The following is a 15,897-nucleotide window of genomic DNA, read 5'->3' as shown; positions in this document are numbered from 1 at the left end:
GTGTGGTGTTTTCTCTCCTCGCTGCCTGTGCTGTGTCTACACTGTGACCGGCAGGGACAACACTGCAGCTATGCCGCTGCGGTGCCACGGCGTGGGCACTTCCTGCGCTCGCACAAGGGTTTGCCTTCGGTGCAGTTAGTCCCCCTCCCCGAGCGGGGGTTCCCTCCCATCGACCTAGCCACACCCACACCAAGGGCTCGGCTGGCCTAACTACAGCGCTCGGAAGTGTAAACTTTTTTCACAGCCCTGAGGAACATGGCTAGTTCGGTCTCAGTTAAGTGGAGACCAGGCCTTAGGTGGATGATCTAATGGGCTGGGGATGAGGCAAAAGCCTCTCTCATTAAAGGGCTTCTGGGAACTGACGTGGCAGGGATTCTAGCTTATGCTCTTCCCAACTAATCATCATGTAAACAAGGCCCCGGGGAGGGGAGAGGAAGGGAGGGACCTGACAGCATCTTGGGAGGATCAATACCGGCAAGTTGTGTTTAAAAACAATGCTCTTGTACAATGTAAACCTCTTCGCTGCAGAGAGCTTTTATTTCTATTTCATAGGAACAACGTGAAGGCAGCTTTATGAATCCCTAAGAGGTGTCGCAGCTTTGCCCTTTAGCTGTCACTTCTTGCTGGCTAGCCTCTCGGCTCCACAAGTTCAAATCCATGAGCGTGTCATTGCTTAGATGAAAGAGTCCTCTTCCGAAACCTAGCTTCAGGTCTGGGTTTGCCTTTGCTGAAACTGGGACTATGTTGCCAGCAGTGCAAATTGACCTTCCAGGAAAAGAACGAGATGGGGAGCTTTTTAATCTTAACTCGCTGAGTCTGGAACTGTTTGACCTAAAAAACCCACCCACTCCATGAGATTTCTCGTGAATGGGAAGCAGGGTCTGAATGAGCGCAGTCAGTGCAACTGTGGGAAAGGGTATATCCATCAAGCGATCAAAGACTTGCTGAGAAACTTGGTGCTGGGAACGCTCAGAATCCTTCCACTCAGAGTTCAAAAGTTTGTCTTTCAACCACGTGGGCATGGAGCCTGGGGAAAAGGGTTTTCCCATGCTGTCTCCTGTGTTCTCTGAAGCATCTTCCTCTATGACTTATTTATAGATGGAGAGCACTAAGACACGATGGAAATCCTGAGGAGAGAAATGAGTGTGTTCCTAAAGCCGCTACACCTATATATTAACTGCTGTCACAATTAAGCCTGGAAAGCTTTGAAATCATGTTTATTAAAGGAATGGATACTTTGCACTTCCATAATGCCTTTTATCTGAGGATCTCAGAGAGCTTCAAAAAGCCACAGGATACCCCATGGGTTTGAATAAGTAAGGAACCTACAGGACAATTACTTCACCTTTCACTGAAATGCAACTGCCCCTGAGGTGGAATGCATCCGATGAAGTGAGCTGTAGCTCACGAAAGCTCATGCTCAGATAAATTGGCTAGTCTCTAAGGTGCCACAAGTCCTCCTTTTCTTTTAGCTATTTGACAGCGCACAGCAACAGCATGCGCACAGGCTAAGTGTTCTGCTCACATTATCAAGATTTTAGAGTTTCCACATATTCCAGCAATATATGGAATAATCGTTTCTTTTAAAATGTTGTACTCCTAAAGTGTAAGGACTAAATTCATAAATTCCAAGGTCAGAAGGGACCATTGTGATCATCTAGTCTGACCTCCTCTGTAAAACAGGCCATAGAACGTCCCCAAAATAATTCCTAGAGCAGATCTTCTAGAAAAACATCCAGTCTGGATTTTAAAATTGTTGGTGACGGAGAATCCATCACAACCCTTTGTAAATTGTTCCAAAGGTTAACTACGCTCACTGTCAAAAATGTACGCCTTATTTCCAGTCTGAATTTGTCTAGCTCCAACTCACAGCCATTGGATTGGGTACTACCTTTCTCTGCTGGCCTGAAGAGCCCATTTTTAAATATTTGTTCCTCATGGAGGTACTTATAGACTGTAATCAATCACCCCTTAACCTTCTCTTTAAGGTAAATCGATTGATCTCCTTGAGTCTATCACTATAAGGCATGTTTTCTAATCGTTTAATAATCCTTGTGGCTCTTCTCTGAACCCTGAACCCTCTTCAGTGTATCAATATCCTTTAGGTGAACCTAATTTAATGTAGTTTACACCTTTCTTCTGCCCCCTTGGGTATATATTGCATCACCTTAAATTCATTTAGACTCCCTTAGATTTCCTTAAACTTACCCCCACTACCAATGTGCATCTTACACCCCATTACTTGCTATTATTACAATAGCGCTAATGTTACTAATGTTGCCTTACCTGGTGATTTCCTTGATTTGTAATGTTCATGCCAATAGGAAATGCATTTGAGAGCACAATGCTACATGAGCTGTGTTCCTGTGTGGGATTGGTTCTCTAGGTTTGTTCCTCTTCGAAGTCAGAAATGGACTAGTTAATATATTCCTAGGAGGCAGGGGGCCCCCAGAGGGTAGTCAGATAGTACAGTCACCATAGCACTTTCAGCAGGAGGTACCTGGCCTTGCCAAAGGAGATTGCAGTGAGCCCAAACCTGACTCTCTTGTGATGAAATTGCATGATCTCATTTTGCTAAGCCTTCCTCCAGTACCAAAATCCTTCCAGGGGCTAGTGCACGATGGGGGACCCTGAGGGACAGACAGGAGAGCAAGAAGAGAGAGAGAGAAGACAAAGGGGGGAGGGGAGAATAACATTCTGGAACTGAGGCGAGGCCGAGAGATAAGAGCACCTGGGGATGTGCTTAGTGTTAATTAGCTGTGTTTAGTGCTTAGATACAATGGTAATAGGTGCCTTAGAGATACCTGAGAGAGCGAGCAGTTTTTCTAACTAATCTGCATAAATCAAGACCTCCCGACTTTATTTGATCCATCACAGGAATCCCTTCACTCACCACTGAAAAGCAGCCATACCGGAGGGCACAATACAGCAGGGCAAATTGACTAGTCTTCTCCAGCCCTCTTGTGTTGCACAAAACTGTAGGAAGTCCACAAATGGTGTAGAACCAACATAGCCTGCTCCAGTGCCAACCCCTGAGCCCAGCATGGGAGGTCTGCTAGAGGCTGGAGAAATACAGTGCTTCAGTAGTTCTCAGCTGGTGGGTGGACCTTGGGTAGTTTAGAGCAGCCCTCAGGCTGCTTTAAACTACGCTGAGAATGAGCCAGCCAGAGAACCAGGGAGCCGTAGCTGACTCCCTTGCAGCCCCTCGCCACCTACCACAGCAGAGAAGAAGGTAGGGCAGTATCTAGTTAACAGTATAACACCAACATTACCCAAGAGGTTAGGAAAGGGAGTGAGGAAAGAAGAGTGCCATGCCCAAGTGTGGTTGCAGAGGGATTTGGCAGAACGTTGTTCCCATCACTGAGATTTGGCTCGGACACTGGAGTTCACACCCCTCTTTGATACAAGTGCCATTGCCGCAGGTGTGTTGAACTTGAGGCATAAAACCCATCTTGAACAAATAACAAATGTGCCTTATACTTGCTGTAAGAGCAGAAGCCCTGGCTGGGATGATTTAGTTGGGGATTGGTCCCGCTTTGAGCAGGGGGTTGGACTAGATGACCTCCTGAGGTCTCTTCCAACCCTAATCTTCAATGATTCTAAGCAAAAACTGTGAGTATTATTACTGCCAGGAGTACCATAGATCCAGGGCAAGTTTCCACCTTTGTGTACTAACGTTTGGGTGGCAGTTGTATCCGACGAGACGTTGACGGTATGACTCTGAAAACAGTGGGGCTGTAATGGAAAGTAGGTGGTAGGGAAATAACCTAATGAAGGGGTTTACTAGTTAGTCAAAAAAAAATGAAGAAAACTGCCAAGAGATGCATGAAAGTGGTTAGTCTCTAAGGTGCCACAAGTCCTCCTTTTCTTTTTATGAAAGTGCATAGTGCACCTTTGGTAGAAATACATCTTAAAGAGGTTGCAACATAGCAGACACTCACTGTATTCAGGTTATCAGCTGAATATAGCTGATATCAGCAATAATCAGCAATATCAGTGTCTGTATTCAGCAGACACTCACTGTATTCGTGTGTACGAAGTAGCTTTCAGTTCATACACAGAGTTGCCACATGTCTATCCTGCTGGACGAAGCCAGCACATCACTAGTCTTTGGTGCAGGTTAGAAAAGAGGCAGGACTCAGTTGAAATGAATATAAAAGATTCTTTATTGAAGCGACCGGACATAAACCCTTTGGTCCTTTCTGGCTCACTTGCTCCCAGACCGTCACTGGGATACTTGCTGCTGTCTAGTGTCTCCTTGAATTCTGGACTGGCTTTAGCTTTGAGGAAAGGGACTGATGACTCCACTTCAGCCACTTTTGCATTGTGACTTCTTGGTGTTGTCAGTATGCCATGACACAGCCTTTGTGACATCTCCGGCATCCATGAGTGAGGCCAGAACTTGCCATTACGCTAGGTGCCGCTCTTTGGCACATCTCTTGCAGAGAGTGACTATTTTATCAGGTCGTGTTTTATTCAGGAAGATAAATTGGGCCCAAACTTGACCCTGGATTCACCTCTACAAATAAATATAGAGAAGTAAAAGTGGCCCATGTGCTGTCTCCCAGGAGAGTTGCTGCTGTTGCTATCAGCTTTAGCAGGGTAGTTTGTAAACAGCTTCACTCCAGCACTTGCAGGTTATAGGTCAGTAACACATGGCAATAAATAATGGGCCTTCCGTCAGCCCTTTAGGTCGCGATTTCTGTATGAATTCGTTGTAGGGCTTTATAGGTCCTGCGAGGGCCTGTGCAGCAGAATGAGGGGAGGTATTCAAACCTACGCACACGCTACACACAGCAGGAATGTGGGGATGCCTGTGTGTCGTTGAGCTATCAGAGCCATTGAAAAGATGGTGACTGGGACATTACTAGACCAAAGAACAGGAATAGCCCAAACACAAGACCAGGTAGTAATGGGGGACTTCAACGCCCTAGACACCTGTTGGAAAAGCAACATGGCAAAACACACAATGTCCAGTAAGTTCTTGGAATGCCTTGGGGACAACTTTTTGTTTCAGAGCGTGGCGCAAGTAACCAGAGGGCAGCCATGTTAGACTTGATTCTGACCAACAGGGAGGAATTAGGTGTGAATCTAAAGGTTGAAAGCAAAAGTAGATCATGAAATACAGATTTCATGATTCCAAGGAAAGGGGGTAAGAGCAGCAGAATAAGGACAATGGACTTCAGAAAAGCAGCCTTTATCAAACTCTGAGGAGTGGTAGGTAAGGTCCCATAGGAAGAAAATCTAAGGAAAAAAAAGAGAGCTGGCAGCTTCTCAGAGATAATATTAAAGGTGCAACAGCAAACTAGCCTGATGTGAGGAAAGATAGGAAGAATAGGAAGAGGCCACTATGGCTCCATTAGGAGCTTGTTAATGACGTGAAAATCAAAGGAATCCTACAGAAAGTGGAAGAATGGAGAAATTGTGAAGGATGAGTACAAAAAAACAGCACAAGCATGTAGGAATAGCATCAGAAAGGCTAGGGCACAAAATAAGTTACATTTAGCATGGGACATAAAAGATAATAAAAAGAGGTTTTATAAATACATTAGGAGCAAGAGAAAGACAAAGGAAAGTGTAGGTCCATTATTTAGCAGGGAAGGACCACTAATAATGGACGACATCAAGAAGGCTGAGGTGCTTCATGCCTGTTTTGCCTCTGTGTTCACTAAAAAGGTAAATTGTGACCGGATACTTAACACAATTAATATTAATAATGAGAGGAAGGAACTCAAGCTGAAATTGGGAAAGAACAGGTGAAAGAATATTTAGATAAGTTAGATGTACTCAAATTGGCAGGGCTTGATGAAATGCACCCTGAGGTACTTAAAGAAGTAGCAGAAACAATCTCGGAACCATTAGCTATTATCGGCGAGACTCATGGAGGAGGTCCCAGATGACTGGAGAAAGGTACTATGTTTGTCTATCTTTAAAAAGCAGATAAAAAGAGGACCTGAGGAATTATAGCACAGTCAGATGCAGGATGCTGGAACAATTTGTATAGTGTGGGTGCTGAGAGCCATTGAACCAAACTGTAAATCCTGTATATAATGGAAACCACTTCAAGCTGGGGGGCACAGCAGCACCCTTAGTTCCAGCACCTATGGTCAGATGATCTTTTGTACCTGAAAAGATACTGGAACAAATTAATCAATCTATTTGTAAGCACCTAGATGATAATAGGGTTATAAATAATAGTAAAGATGGATTTGTCAAGAACAAATCATGCCACACTAACGTAGTTGCTGACCTAGTGGATGAGGAGGAAGCTATAGATGTGCTATATTTTGATTTTAATAAAGCTTTTGACACAGTCCCATATGACTTGCTCATAAGCAAGCTAGGGAAATGTGGTCTTGATGAAATTACTGTAAGGTGGGTGCGCAACTGGTTGAAAAATCATACTCAGAGTAGTTATCAATGGTTTGCTGTCAAACTGGGAAGACCTATGTAGTGGGGCCCCACAGGGGTCTGTCCTGGGTCCAATACTAGTCAATATTTTCATTAATGACTTGGATAATGGAGTGAAGAGTGCACTTTATAAAATTTGTGGCTCCCCACAAGTTGGGAGGGATTGCTAGCACTTTGGAGGACAGGATTAGAGTTCAAAATGACCTTGACAAATTGGAGACATTTTGGTCTGAAATCAACAAGATTTAATTCAGTAATGACAAATGCAATGCACTACACTTAAAAAAAAATGCAAATGCACAACTACACAATGGGAATAACGAGGTAGGCAGTAGCGCTGCCAAAAAGGACCTGGGGGTTATTGTGGACCACAAATTGAATACGAGTCAACAATGTGATGTATATTAACAGGAATGTCATGTGACAAACACAGAGGGTAATTGTCCCGCTCTCCTTGGAACTGGTGAGGCCTCAGATGGAGTACTGTGTCCAGTTCTTGACCCCAGGCTTTAGGAAAGATGTCGAGAAATTGGAGAGAGTCCAGAGGAGAGCAACAAAAATGATAAAAGGTTTAGAAAACGTCACCTATGAGGAAAGGTTAAAAAAAACATGCTGGGCATATTTAGTCTTGAGAAAAGAAGACTGAGGGGGGACTTGATAAGCTTGTTATAAAGAGGACGGCTATGAATTGTTGTCTGTGTTCATTGAAGGTAGGGTAAGAAGTAATCATCTTAACCTGCAGAAGAGATTTCGGTTAGATATTAGGAAACAATCTAACTTTAAGGGATGTTAAGCTCTGTAATAGGCTTCCAAGGGAGGTTGTGGAATCCCCGTCACTGGAGGTTTTTAAGAACAGGTTAGACAAACACCAGTCAGGGACGGTCTAGGTTTATTTGGTCCTGCCTCAGCACAGGGGGCTGGACGTTATGACTTCGTGGGGTCCCTTCGAGCCCTACATTTCTATGATTCTATGATCAGTGTTTCTGTCATTGCAAATGGTCATACAGTGAAGCTGCTGTTTTCCATCTATTTTGTGTTCTTTCAGAGATGGTCTCTCTCTTCTCTCTCCATCTTTGACCATCTCGAGGGGTTCCAGAAGAGAACCCTGTGTTTTAAACTTTCTTAGCCAGTTGCAATCAAAGATGGCCAGTTTGAAGAAGGGAATTTGTTTGTTTGGGGGTTGTGTGTCTGTGTGTGTGTGTGTTGTTTTTGTTATTTTGCTTAAAGGGTTGCCCAGTCACTTCCAGCTAAAACAAACCTCCTTGTGATTGGTGAAGGAAATCCCAGCACTTTGAAAGTTGTCACCCGTTTGCACATTCTCTATGCATGCCTAAAGGAAGAGCTATCACTAGCCCTACATTTGCCCATAAACTGAGCAAATGGTCAATATAGCAAGTGGTCAATATAAATGAGGATAAGTTCCCATTTTTATTTGAACTCTTTTTTCCCCCTCCCCCAGTTGTTCATAACTTTCTCAAAATTCCTTTTTGGGTTGAATTATTCTACACTTAGTCAATGCCCAAAGGGTGGGATTTTTTCTAGGTAATAAGTGTGAGCTAAATCGACGGAGCTGTTTTCAGTTATTTGAGTATGAGGAAAATATATTATTCCTCAAATGTCAGACTGGGGTTTAATTTGTAGATTGTAATGAGACTTTTTTTTCTTTAATGAAGTCACACAGAAGATAAAATTAGGCAGTTTTAAAGTTATGTATCTTTAGGCTGCTTCAAAATCAGAACTTACAGAAGGTGCCTGCAAACTTTAGTAGGTGCTCGAGTTTGAAAATTGGGGCCCATTAAGATTAGAAAGCTCGTCTGATGATTTTAAGTACCTCAATTAATTATCTTTTTAAGCATAACTGAAAATTTTCTGCCAAATTAAGTAATGGTACTTTTACACTATCCATTAATGAGTGACCAAAATTATTTCAGCCATCTTTCTTCCTTTCTGGTGGGTCTGCCACTGGAGTATATATGCAGTGTTGTAGCCCTGTTGGTCCCAGGATGTTAGAGAGACATCTTTTATTGGACCAGCTGGAGTATATGGTAACATTGAGAGGGGGAGGGGGAGAAGGGGAGTGGCTCATATGTGGGCGATAGATTATGTGGGTTTGGGGCCGGTTTTCTGAACGTGGAGTGAGTTTAGGTTGCCTGATTTTCCGGGGCTGTGTGTGAGCACGTAAAATCAAGCCCCTGTAAGGGGTCTCAGGTTGAGTCCCCCCAGAAATAGGCACTCGGAATCACTCTGTAAAATCTTGGCATTAACTCCTGAGTGGGGCATGGCGTAATTCCACACTGATATTTTTTTTTCCAAAGCTTGCATCTTGCAAGGAAAGAGTTAATGAAATTTAAGTGCTTGGCGGGAGCCGTTCCCTGGTATTAGCCAATCAGAGGGGCCAGAGGTTCAGCTCTGTGCCTGTGCTAAGGTAACAGGTGATTTGTTGTTTACAACATGTAGTTTTGTCGAGTCCCCTCAGGCACCGAGGGCAGGGGTTGGGAGAGCATGGAAGGAAAAACCTCTTGATCGTGGAGGTACACGTGCAGCTAGCTTACTTCTGCTGAAAACATTTTCTGCTTTAGTCTCTTAAAGGAAGCTCTGAGTAAGGTGTCACTATGGCACTCCTTTGTTAGAGAGCACGCTTCCCAGGAAGAGTGGAAACAGCAGAGAGCAGCCAGCCAGGACAAGGAGTGCAATGCCTTGCCGTCCTGTGTGCACAAGGGAAGAGCATCTATCAGTCAACTCAGTGGATTATGTTAACCAGGAGCAGCCTTGCCACACTGTGATGGACAGAGAGGAAATACATACCCCAGGTTTACGGCTGTTCTGACCATTTGTGTGGTGAAGGAGTTGGAAAGATTGGGTATGGTATTGTTTTCATTTCCTGCCTAATGATTAAAGGTCTAGAAAACATGACCTGTGAGGGAAGATTGAAAAATCTGGGTTTGTTTAGTCTGGAAAAGAGAAGACTGAGAGGGGACATGGTAACAGTTTTCAAGTACATAAAAGGTTCTTACAAGGAGGAGGGAGAAAAATTGTTCTCCTTAACCGTTGAGGATAGGATAAGAAGCAATAGGCTTAATTTGCAGCAAGGGAGGTTTAGGTTGGACATTAGGAAAAACTTCCTGACTGTCAGGGTGGTTCAGCACTGGAATAACTTGCCTAGGGAGGTGGTGGAATCTCATCATTGGAGATTTTTAAGAGCAGGTTGGACAGACACCTGTCAGGGATGGTCTAGATCAGCGCTTCTCAAGCTATCTGATGTGGGGGACTGGAATTTTTTTTTTCCAGTGTGCGCGCAGACCGGCAGCCGATGGCTCGTGGACCAGCACCGGTCCGCGGACCACCACTTTGAGTAGCACTGCTCTAGATAATCCTTAGTCCTGCCATGAGTGCAGGGGACTGGACTAGATAACCTCTTGAGGTCCCTTCCAGTTCTATGATTCTAAACAGCAGCCACTTTTCACTCCAGGGGTGGCTGCTTTTTGAGACATGGGTGTAGGGTTGTGTGTATGTATTTATACCGCACTGAACTGGGTATTGTGGGGGTGCACCACTGCCCTCTACTGGAGAGAATCAAAACTGCTCTACTGTGTGCCATAGGGCCCGTGCAGCTTGTGGAGTTTTAGCATAAGTGGTAGGGGACTGGGGTGGTGGAATAGTAGGGTCTGACTTTGGAGCTGTTGCAGTGAAGTTTTGAGTATGTGGAGCACACAGCTGTCTGATATGACACTGCTGCATGTAGGGAGCGAAGGAGTTGCAAGTTTGTAACTGAGAATGTACCCTATGCTTTGTAAAGTCCTTTGGGAGCCTTCAGCTTGAAAGGTGTTGTATGAGGCTTAGATAATAGTCACGTTCCTGTGTCATGCCTTTTATTTGCAGTGTTTGTGCCATTCTTACTGACAGTAGAAATGCAAACTATTCAGGCAACCCCAATACAAACCATAAGGTCTAATATGTATGGCAGCAGGATTTTTAAGCAACGTAGGAACTGGCTTATTCTCCAGCCAGGCCGCTCCCAGCCAGGGCGGGGTGGGAGGGAAATGAATAACGAGAATATTTCCATTGGTAGTGGTGTGTTGCGGGGCTGTAGGTTGGAGCTGTATCACTGCCCTTGAAATTCCTCATGCCCAGTTAATTATAAGCCGAGGCTGGATTCACAATACTGAGTGGTTAAAACCTTGGCGAGGGAGGTGGAGGTGGCGGCGGCTTGATCTGAAAAAGGGCATGGTTTGTAAACACACCTTGAATTTTTTTCTTTCTCTACCCGTGAGACTGTTGGGGAGGCTGGAGTGAGAGGTGGTCACCTTAGCTTGCTGGCGCCAGGGACATCAGCCAGCTGGCTCTGGGTGCACGTCCCACTGTGGAACAGGAGATGAGACTGGTGGCTCTGATCCTCAGTGGAGCTACACCAATTCACATCCACTGAGCATCTGGCCCGTGCACTCCCAATGCTTTTCACAACTCGCTCATTTAATAGACTCCTCACTGCATTCCAAAGGGATCATTTATAACAGGGTTCTCAACCAGGGGTACGCGTACCCCTGGGGGTACGCAGAGGTCTTCCAAGTGGTACATCAGCTCATCTAGATATTTGCCTACGTTTACAACAGACTACATAAAAGCACTAGTGAGTCAGTACAAACTAAAATGTCATATAATTACTTGTTTATACTGCTCTATATACTATACACTGAAATGAGCATGCAATATTAATATTCCAATTGATTTATTTTATAATTATATGGTAAAAAGTCAGAAATTTTTCAGTACTAGTGTGCTGCGACACTTTTGTATTTTTATGTCTGATTTTGTGAGCAAGTAGTTTTTCAGTGAGGTGAAATTTGTGGGTACACAAGACAAATCAGACTCCTGAAAGGGGTACAGTAGTCTGGAAATGTTGAGAGCCACTGATTTAGAATGTAAGAACAGCTATACTGGGTCAGTGGTCTGTCTGGCCCAGTGCCAGATGCTTCAGGGAAAACGAAGAGAATGGGACAATTATCAGGTGATCCATCCCCTGCCGTCCAGTCCCAGCTTCTGGCAGTCAGAGGTTTAGGGACACCCAGAGCCTGGGGCAATGCAGAAACCATGCTCAAATAAATTGGTTAGTCTCTAAGGTGCCACAAGTACTCCTTTTCTTTTTGCGAATACAAACTAACACGGCTGCTACTCTGAAACATGTGTGATTGTAGAACAAACCCCTTCCAGGCCACTCGGTGCCTTAACAAAACAACACTAAGGTGCTGGGCAGCCCATAGCTCCTGGGTGTGACTTGCGTGGACATCCAGTGAGTCACACTTCTCTAACTGAGGGCAGAATCAGGCCTGTTAATTAACCATAACTGGGCAACGTGCCTGAGTAAATCCCTAAGAGGGTGGAAATCTCCATGCAAACATAGGGCCCAATCCTGGAAGGTACTGACCCCTTCAATTCTCGTTGTGGAGTGGAAGGTGCTCAGCACCTTGCAGGATTAGGTCATTTGAACGCAGGGAGGTGTCCACATCAAAATCACAGTTCCGGACTCCCCTGAACTTCAGGAAAAATTGGATCCAAATCCAGATACAAACGCTGCAGTTCTGGAACCAAGAAATCAAACCTTGAACGTAGCCCTGACATGTGCCACTAATGTGCTTCTGCATAAAACAAGGGAGAGGGAATTCCACTGCTGAGGGCTCTGGATGTAAAGGATCCTGTCATGTTCATGGTCTCTCTTTGCTCACTGTGCCCAAGCTTGTAGCATCAGCTCGCTACCTGGCACTTCTTTGGGGAAGAGCTCATAAGTCTCTCTTAGCCCATAGCTGGGAAGCGGAGTCCACCAAATGGTGTTGCCTCAATGATACCGATAGAAGCTGAGCATAGAATCATAGAATATCAGGGTTAGCAGGGACCTCAGGAGGTCATCTAGTCCAACCCCCTGCTCAAAGCAGGACCAGTCCCCAACTAAATCATCCCAGCCAGGGCTTTGTCTAGCCTGATCTTAAAAACCTCTAAGGAAGAAGATTCCACCGCCTCCCTAGGTAACACATTCTAGTGCTTCACCACCCTCCTAGTGAAAAAGTTTTTCCTAATATCCAACCTAAACCTCCCCCACTGCAACTTGAGACCATTGCTCCTTGTTCTGTCATCTGCTACCACTGAGAACAGTCTAGATCCGTCCTCTTTGGAACCCCCATTCAGGTAGTTGAAAGCAGCTATCAAATCCCCCCTCATTCTTCTCTTCCGCAGACTAAAGCATAGAGGGATCTAGGGTGGTACGCTGGTAATATGGCCAGTTGGCTGCCCCCTCTCACTCCCTGTGTGTTGGAGGCTTTGAGCTAGATTCTCCCCTGCGTCTCTGGGTGGCCCCCAGGAGCAGGGGTAGTAGTTACAGCTACCTGCTCACGGCATCGCCTGGGTGTAAGTTAGAGCAGCGAGGGGCTGCCCTACTTACACCACTGGGCAAGGGGCCTTATGGATGCTATTCCAGTGGAGGAGCTGCACGTCCTATGCTGCGGGGTGAGGGTGGTCAGCTCTGCCAGCTTCATACCAGCAGAGAGCAGGCGTGGTGGAAGCTCCCTAAAAGTGTGTGTGGGGGGGTCCACTGGTGCCTGAACTGTGGCCCCACCCCCTCTTCCCTTGAGGCCCCGCCCCATACCACCTCTTCCCCAAGATCTTGCCCCCTTCTTGCTCCTCTCTGCCTGCTTCCCTCCCCCACCCCCACCCCGGTCACTCGCCCTTATCGCTGGTAAAAAGCGATTAGGCCTTGGCCCCCGGACTCCCCCCCCATTCCGATGCCCTTGGCAGAGAGTCTCCCTTTGCCAGGGGAAATCTCTGCTGGCTGTCTGCAGCCACAGCCCAGCTCCCTTGTGGTACCTGCTGGGTACAAAGGGGCTGGATCATAACGGAGAATCTGGCCTTTAGTCTTCTCTAACCTGTCCCTCAGCACTGGAACTTTTATTCCATTTACATGGGTCTGACTTGTGCCAAGAACATTCCATGGTAACTCTTCGAGCCCCCAAGGATTCAGTACTGCTTAGTACTTACGTGGTGCTTTTCCTCTGGAACTCTCAAAGGGCTGTACCAAGGTCAGCACCAAGCAGTATCCGTGTTTCTCAGATGGGGGAAACTGAGGCACAAGCAGGTCAAGGGACTTGCCTAAGGTCACACAGGGATTTTGTGGCAGAACTCAGAAGGGAACTCAAGTCTCTTAACTCTGTCTTCCCATTGGTCCACCCTGCCCCTCTCTTCCCACTCTCTGTTCGCACCTGGCTCAGTATGCAAATAAGCTTGCAATATTCAAATACCTGGCTCCCACTCTGGCTATCAGTTACCTTCACCTGAAAGGAACGTCTCCAAGGTATGTCACCTTCAGCTGACCTGCCCTACGCTCGGTCTACACTAGAAAACTAGGTTGGCATAACTACGCCGCTCAGGGGTGTAAAAAATCCACATCCCTGAGTTGTGGCATAGTTAAGTCGACCTAAGTCCCCATGTAGACAGTGCTAGGTCCACAGAAGAATTCATCCATCACCCTAGCTACCATCTTTCGGGGAGGTGGATTAGCTACACTGATGGAAGAACCCCTCCCATAGGCATAGGTAGTGTTTACACTGAAGCACCATAGTTCACACTGGCCTGGTCAGCCACTCACGTGTTCACAGAAACCAAACCAACCGGTGTTGTGCTGGCCATCTTTGAACCCGAAGGACAAACAACATAGCTGTGCCACCGTAGCATTTTAAGTGTAGACAAGCTCTTAACTCCAAGACCTTAAGAACCTATTTTTTCAGTCTAGTTACAGAACTCTTTATATGGTACCCATATGTACATGTCACAATGGTTATGCTGGCCAGTGGGTTACTGGCTCTCAGCAGAGACCTCACATCTACCCTTTGATGACTTGTTATGCAGACATCTGACCTAGGGGTTCCCTGTAAAACCCTATGTACCCCCCGTGCTCTCTACCAGTTGGCACCAAGGGTCCCTGAGTCTACAGGTGCCAACTTTCTAAAGTGCCAGGGGGTGCTTGACCCCTGGCTCTGCCCCAGGCCCTGCCCCCACTCCACCCTTTCCCCCAAGGCCCCACCCCTGCTCCACCTGACCCTGCCTCTTCCCGCCCCCATTCCACCCCACCACACCCCTTCCTGCCCAGTTCCACCCCCTCCGCCCCGAGAGCCTCCTGAATGCTGCGAAACAGCTGATCGAGGTGGGCAGGAAAGATGGGGAAGGGCTGATTTGTCAGGCGCTCCAGTGGGCAGGAGGCACTGGGAGCTGATGGGGGGGCTGCCGGTGGGTGCTCAGCACCCACCATTTTTCCCCTGTGGGTGCTCCGGGGCGCCCCATTGTACGAACACAGAATAGCAGACGGGTACACTGAGATTCTGGCCCCTCCCCCTCCATTGCCATATATTTCACAAAACCAGCTTGAAGAGTGATGATCTTCTTGAAAAGAAAGGCCAAGACCCCACCCTCTTTGCCAACAGAACCAGGAGATATTGGCAACCCTCATGAAGGAGAAAGGAAGGGCTCTGGACTGGGCTAACTAAGGGAAATTTAATGTCCAGTGATCTACGGGAGGTCAGACTAGAAAGATGATCTAATGGTCCCTTCTGACCTTAAACTCTAGGCGCTCCCTGTAAACATCCACAAGGTCACTTCACTGTTTTCCTTCAGATCCCTCCTTAAAACTTCCTTTCCTGTGGTGCCTTCAAGAAACTTGACAACGGTTAGGCTGCTGGTGTGCAGAGAGCACTGCCCGTCACGGTGACCGGAATTGTCTCATTGTTTCCTTGTAATTGCCCCCATCTGTCTGTACCCATCTCTTGTCTTCTACTTAGATCAGAAGCTCTTTTGGGCAGGGGCCATCCGTTTTTTTGTTCTGTGTTTGTACAGCACCTCACACAGTGGAGCCCTGGGCCATGACTAGAGCTCCCAGCCACTACGATAACACTAATAATAATAAATAGTAATGCATCTATGAAGATTAGCCTCTCCAGAAACTAAGCCCTGGAGGAATCAGACTGTACCTGGAAGCTTCTGCAAGATCTATCTTACATTTTTTATTATGGGCTGTGGGCCAGGTTTACAAAGCGCCAGATTCTGACAGTCCTAAGAGCATTGTGCAGCATTTTACTCCGCAACTAATCCCACGGCATCCTAAAGCAGGGTGTTACTCAAGAGAAGATGTAGGACCAGATAATCCCCTTGATCCACTGCAGAGCTCCTGCTGATAGCAGGATGGGGCTTACACAGAGATCAAGGGTAGCATGCGTTCCTTGTGTAGTCACCGTGGACTTTCCAAAAGCTCGCCCCATTGGCTTAACTGTGTTCTCACTGACTCCAGTGGGACTTCACTTTTGCAAACCACGCCCGATACTTTTAGGGCTTGCTAGTCTTTGTCCCTCGCTAGTCTTTCATAGAATCATAGAATATCAGGGTTGGAAGGGACCTCAGGAGGTCATCTAGTCCAACCCCCTGCTCAAAGCAGGACCAATCCCCAACTAAATC

The 15,897-nt window shown here is 46.4% G+C and overlaps 1 protein-coding gene across 6 annotated transcripts in view; it reads left to right on the top strand.

Moving 5' to 3' along the window:
• LZTS3 (leucine zipper tumor suppressor family member 3) overlaps window positions 1-15,897 on the top strand; it is a 136,677-nt gene that overhangs the window by 76,007 nt on the left and 44,773 nt on the right. For 2 of the 6 annotated variants that reach the window (XM_084627478.1, XM_084627476.1), the window contains exon 1: window positions 8,951-9,271. The exons of 3 other annotated variants lie outside the window; for them this stretch is intronic. The gene's annotated coding sequence lies outside the window, so the exon portion shown is untranslated. One more of the 6 variants, XM_084627480.1, reaches the window with a different exon arrangement.

The sequence above is a fragment of the Lepidochelys olivacea genome (assembly GCF_965140295.1).
Source record: "Lepidochelys olivacea isolate rLepOli2 genome assembly, chromosome: 4".
Classification (NCBI taxonomy): domain Eukaryota; kingdom Metazoa; phylum Chordata; order Testudines; family Cheloniidae; genus Lepidochelys; species Lepidochelys olivacea.
Note: the sequence above shows the minus strand (reverse complement) of the source record. Positions and strands in the feature narration are given on the sequence as shown.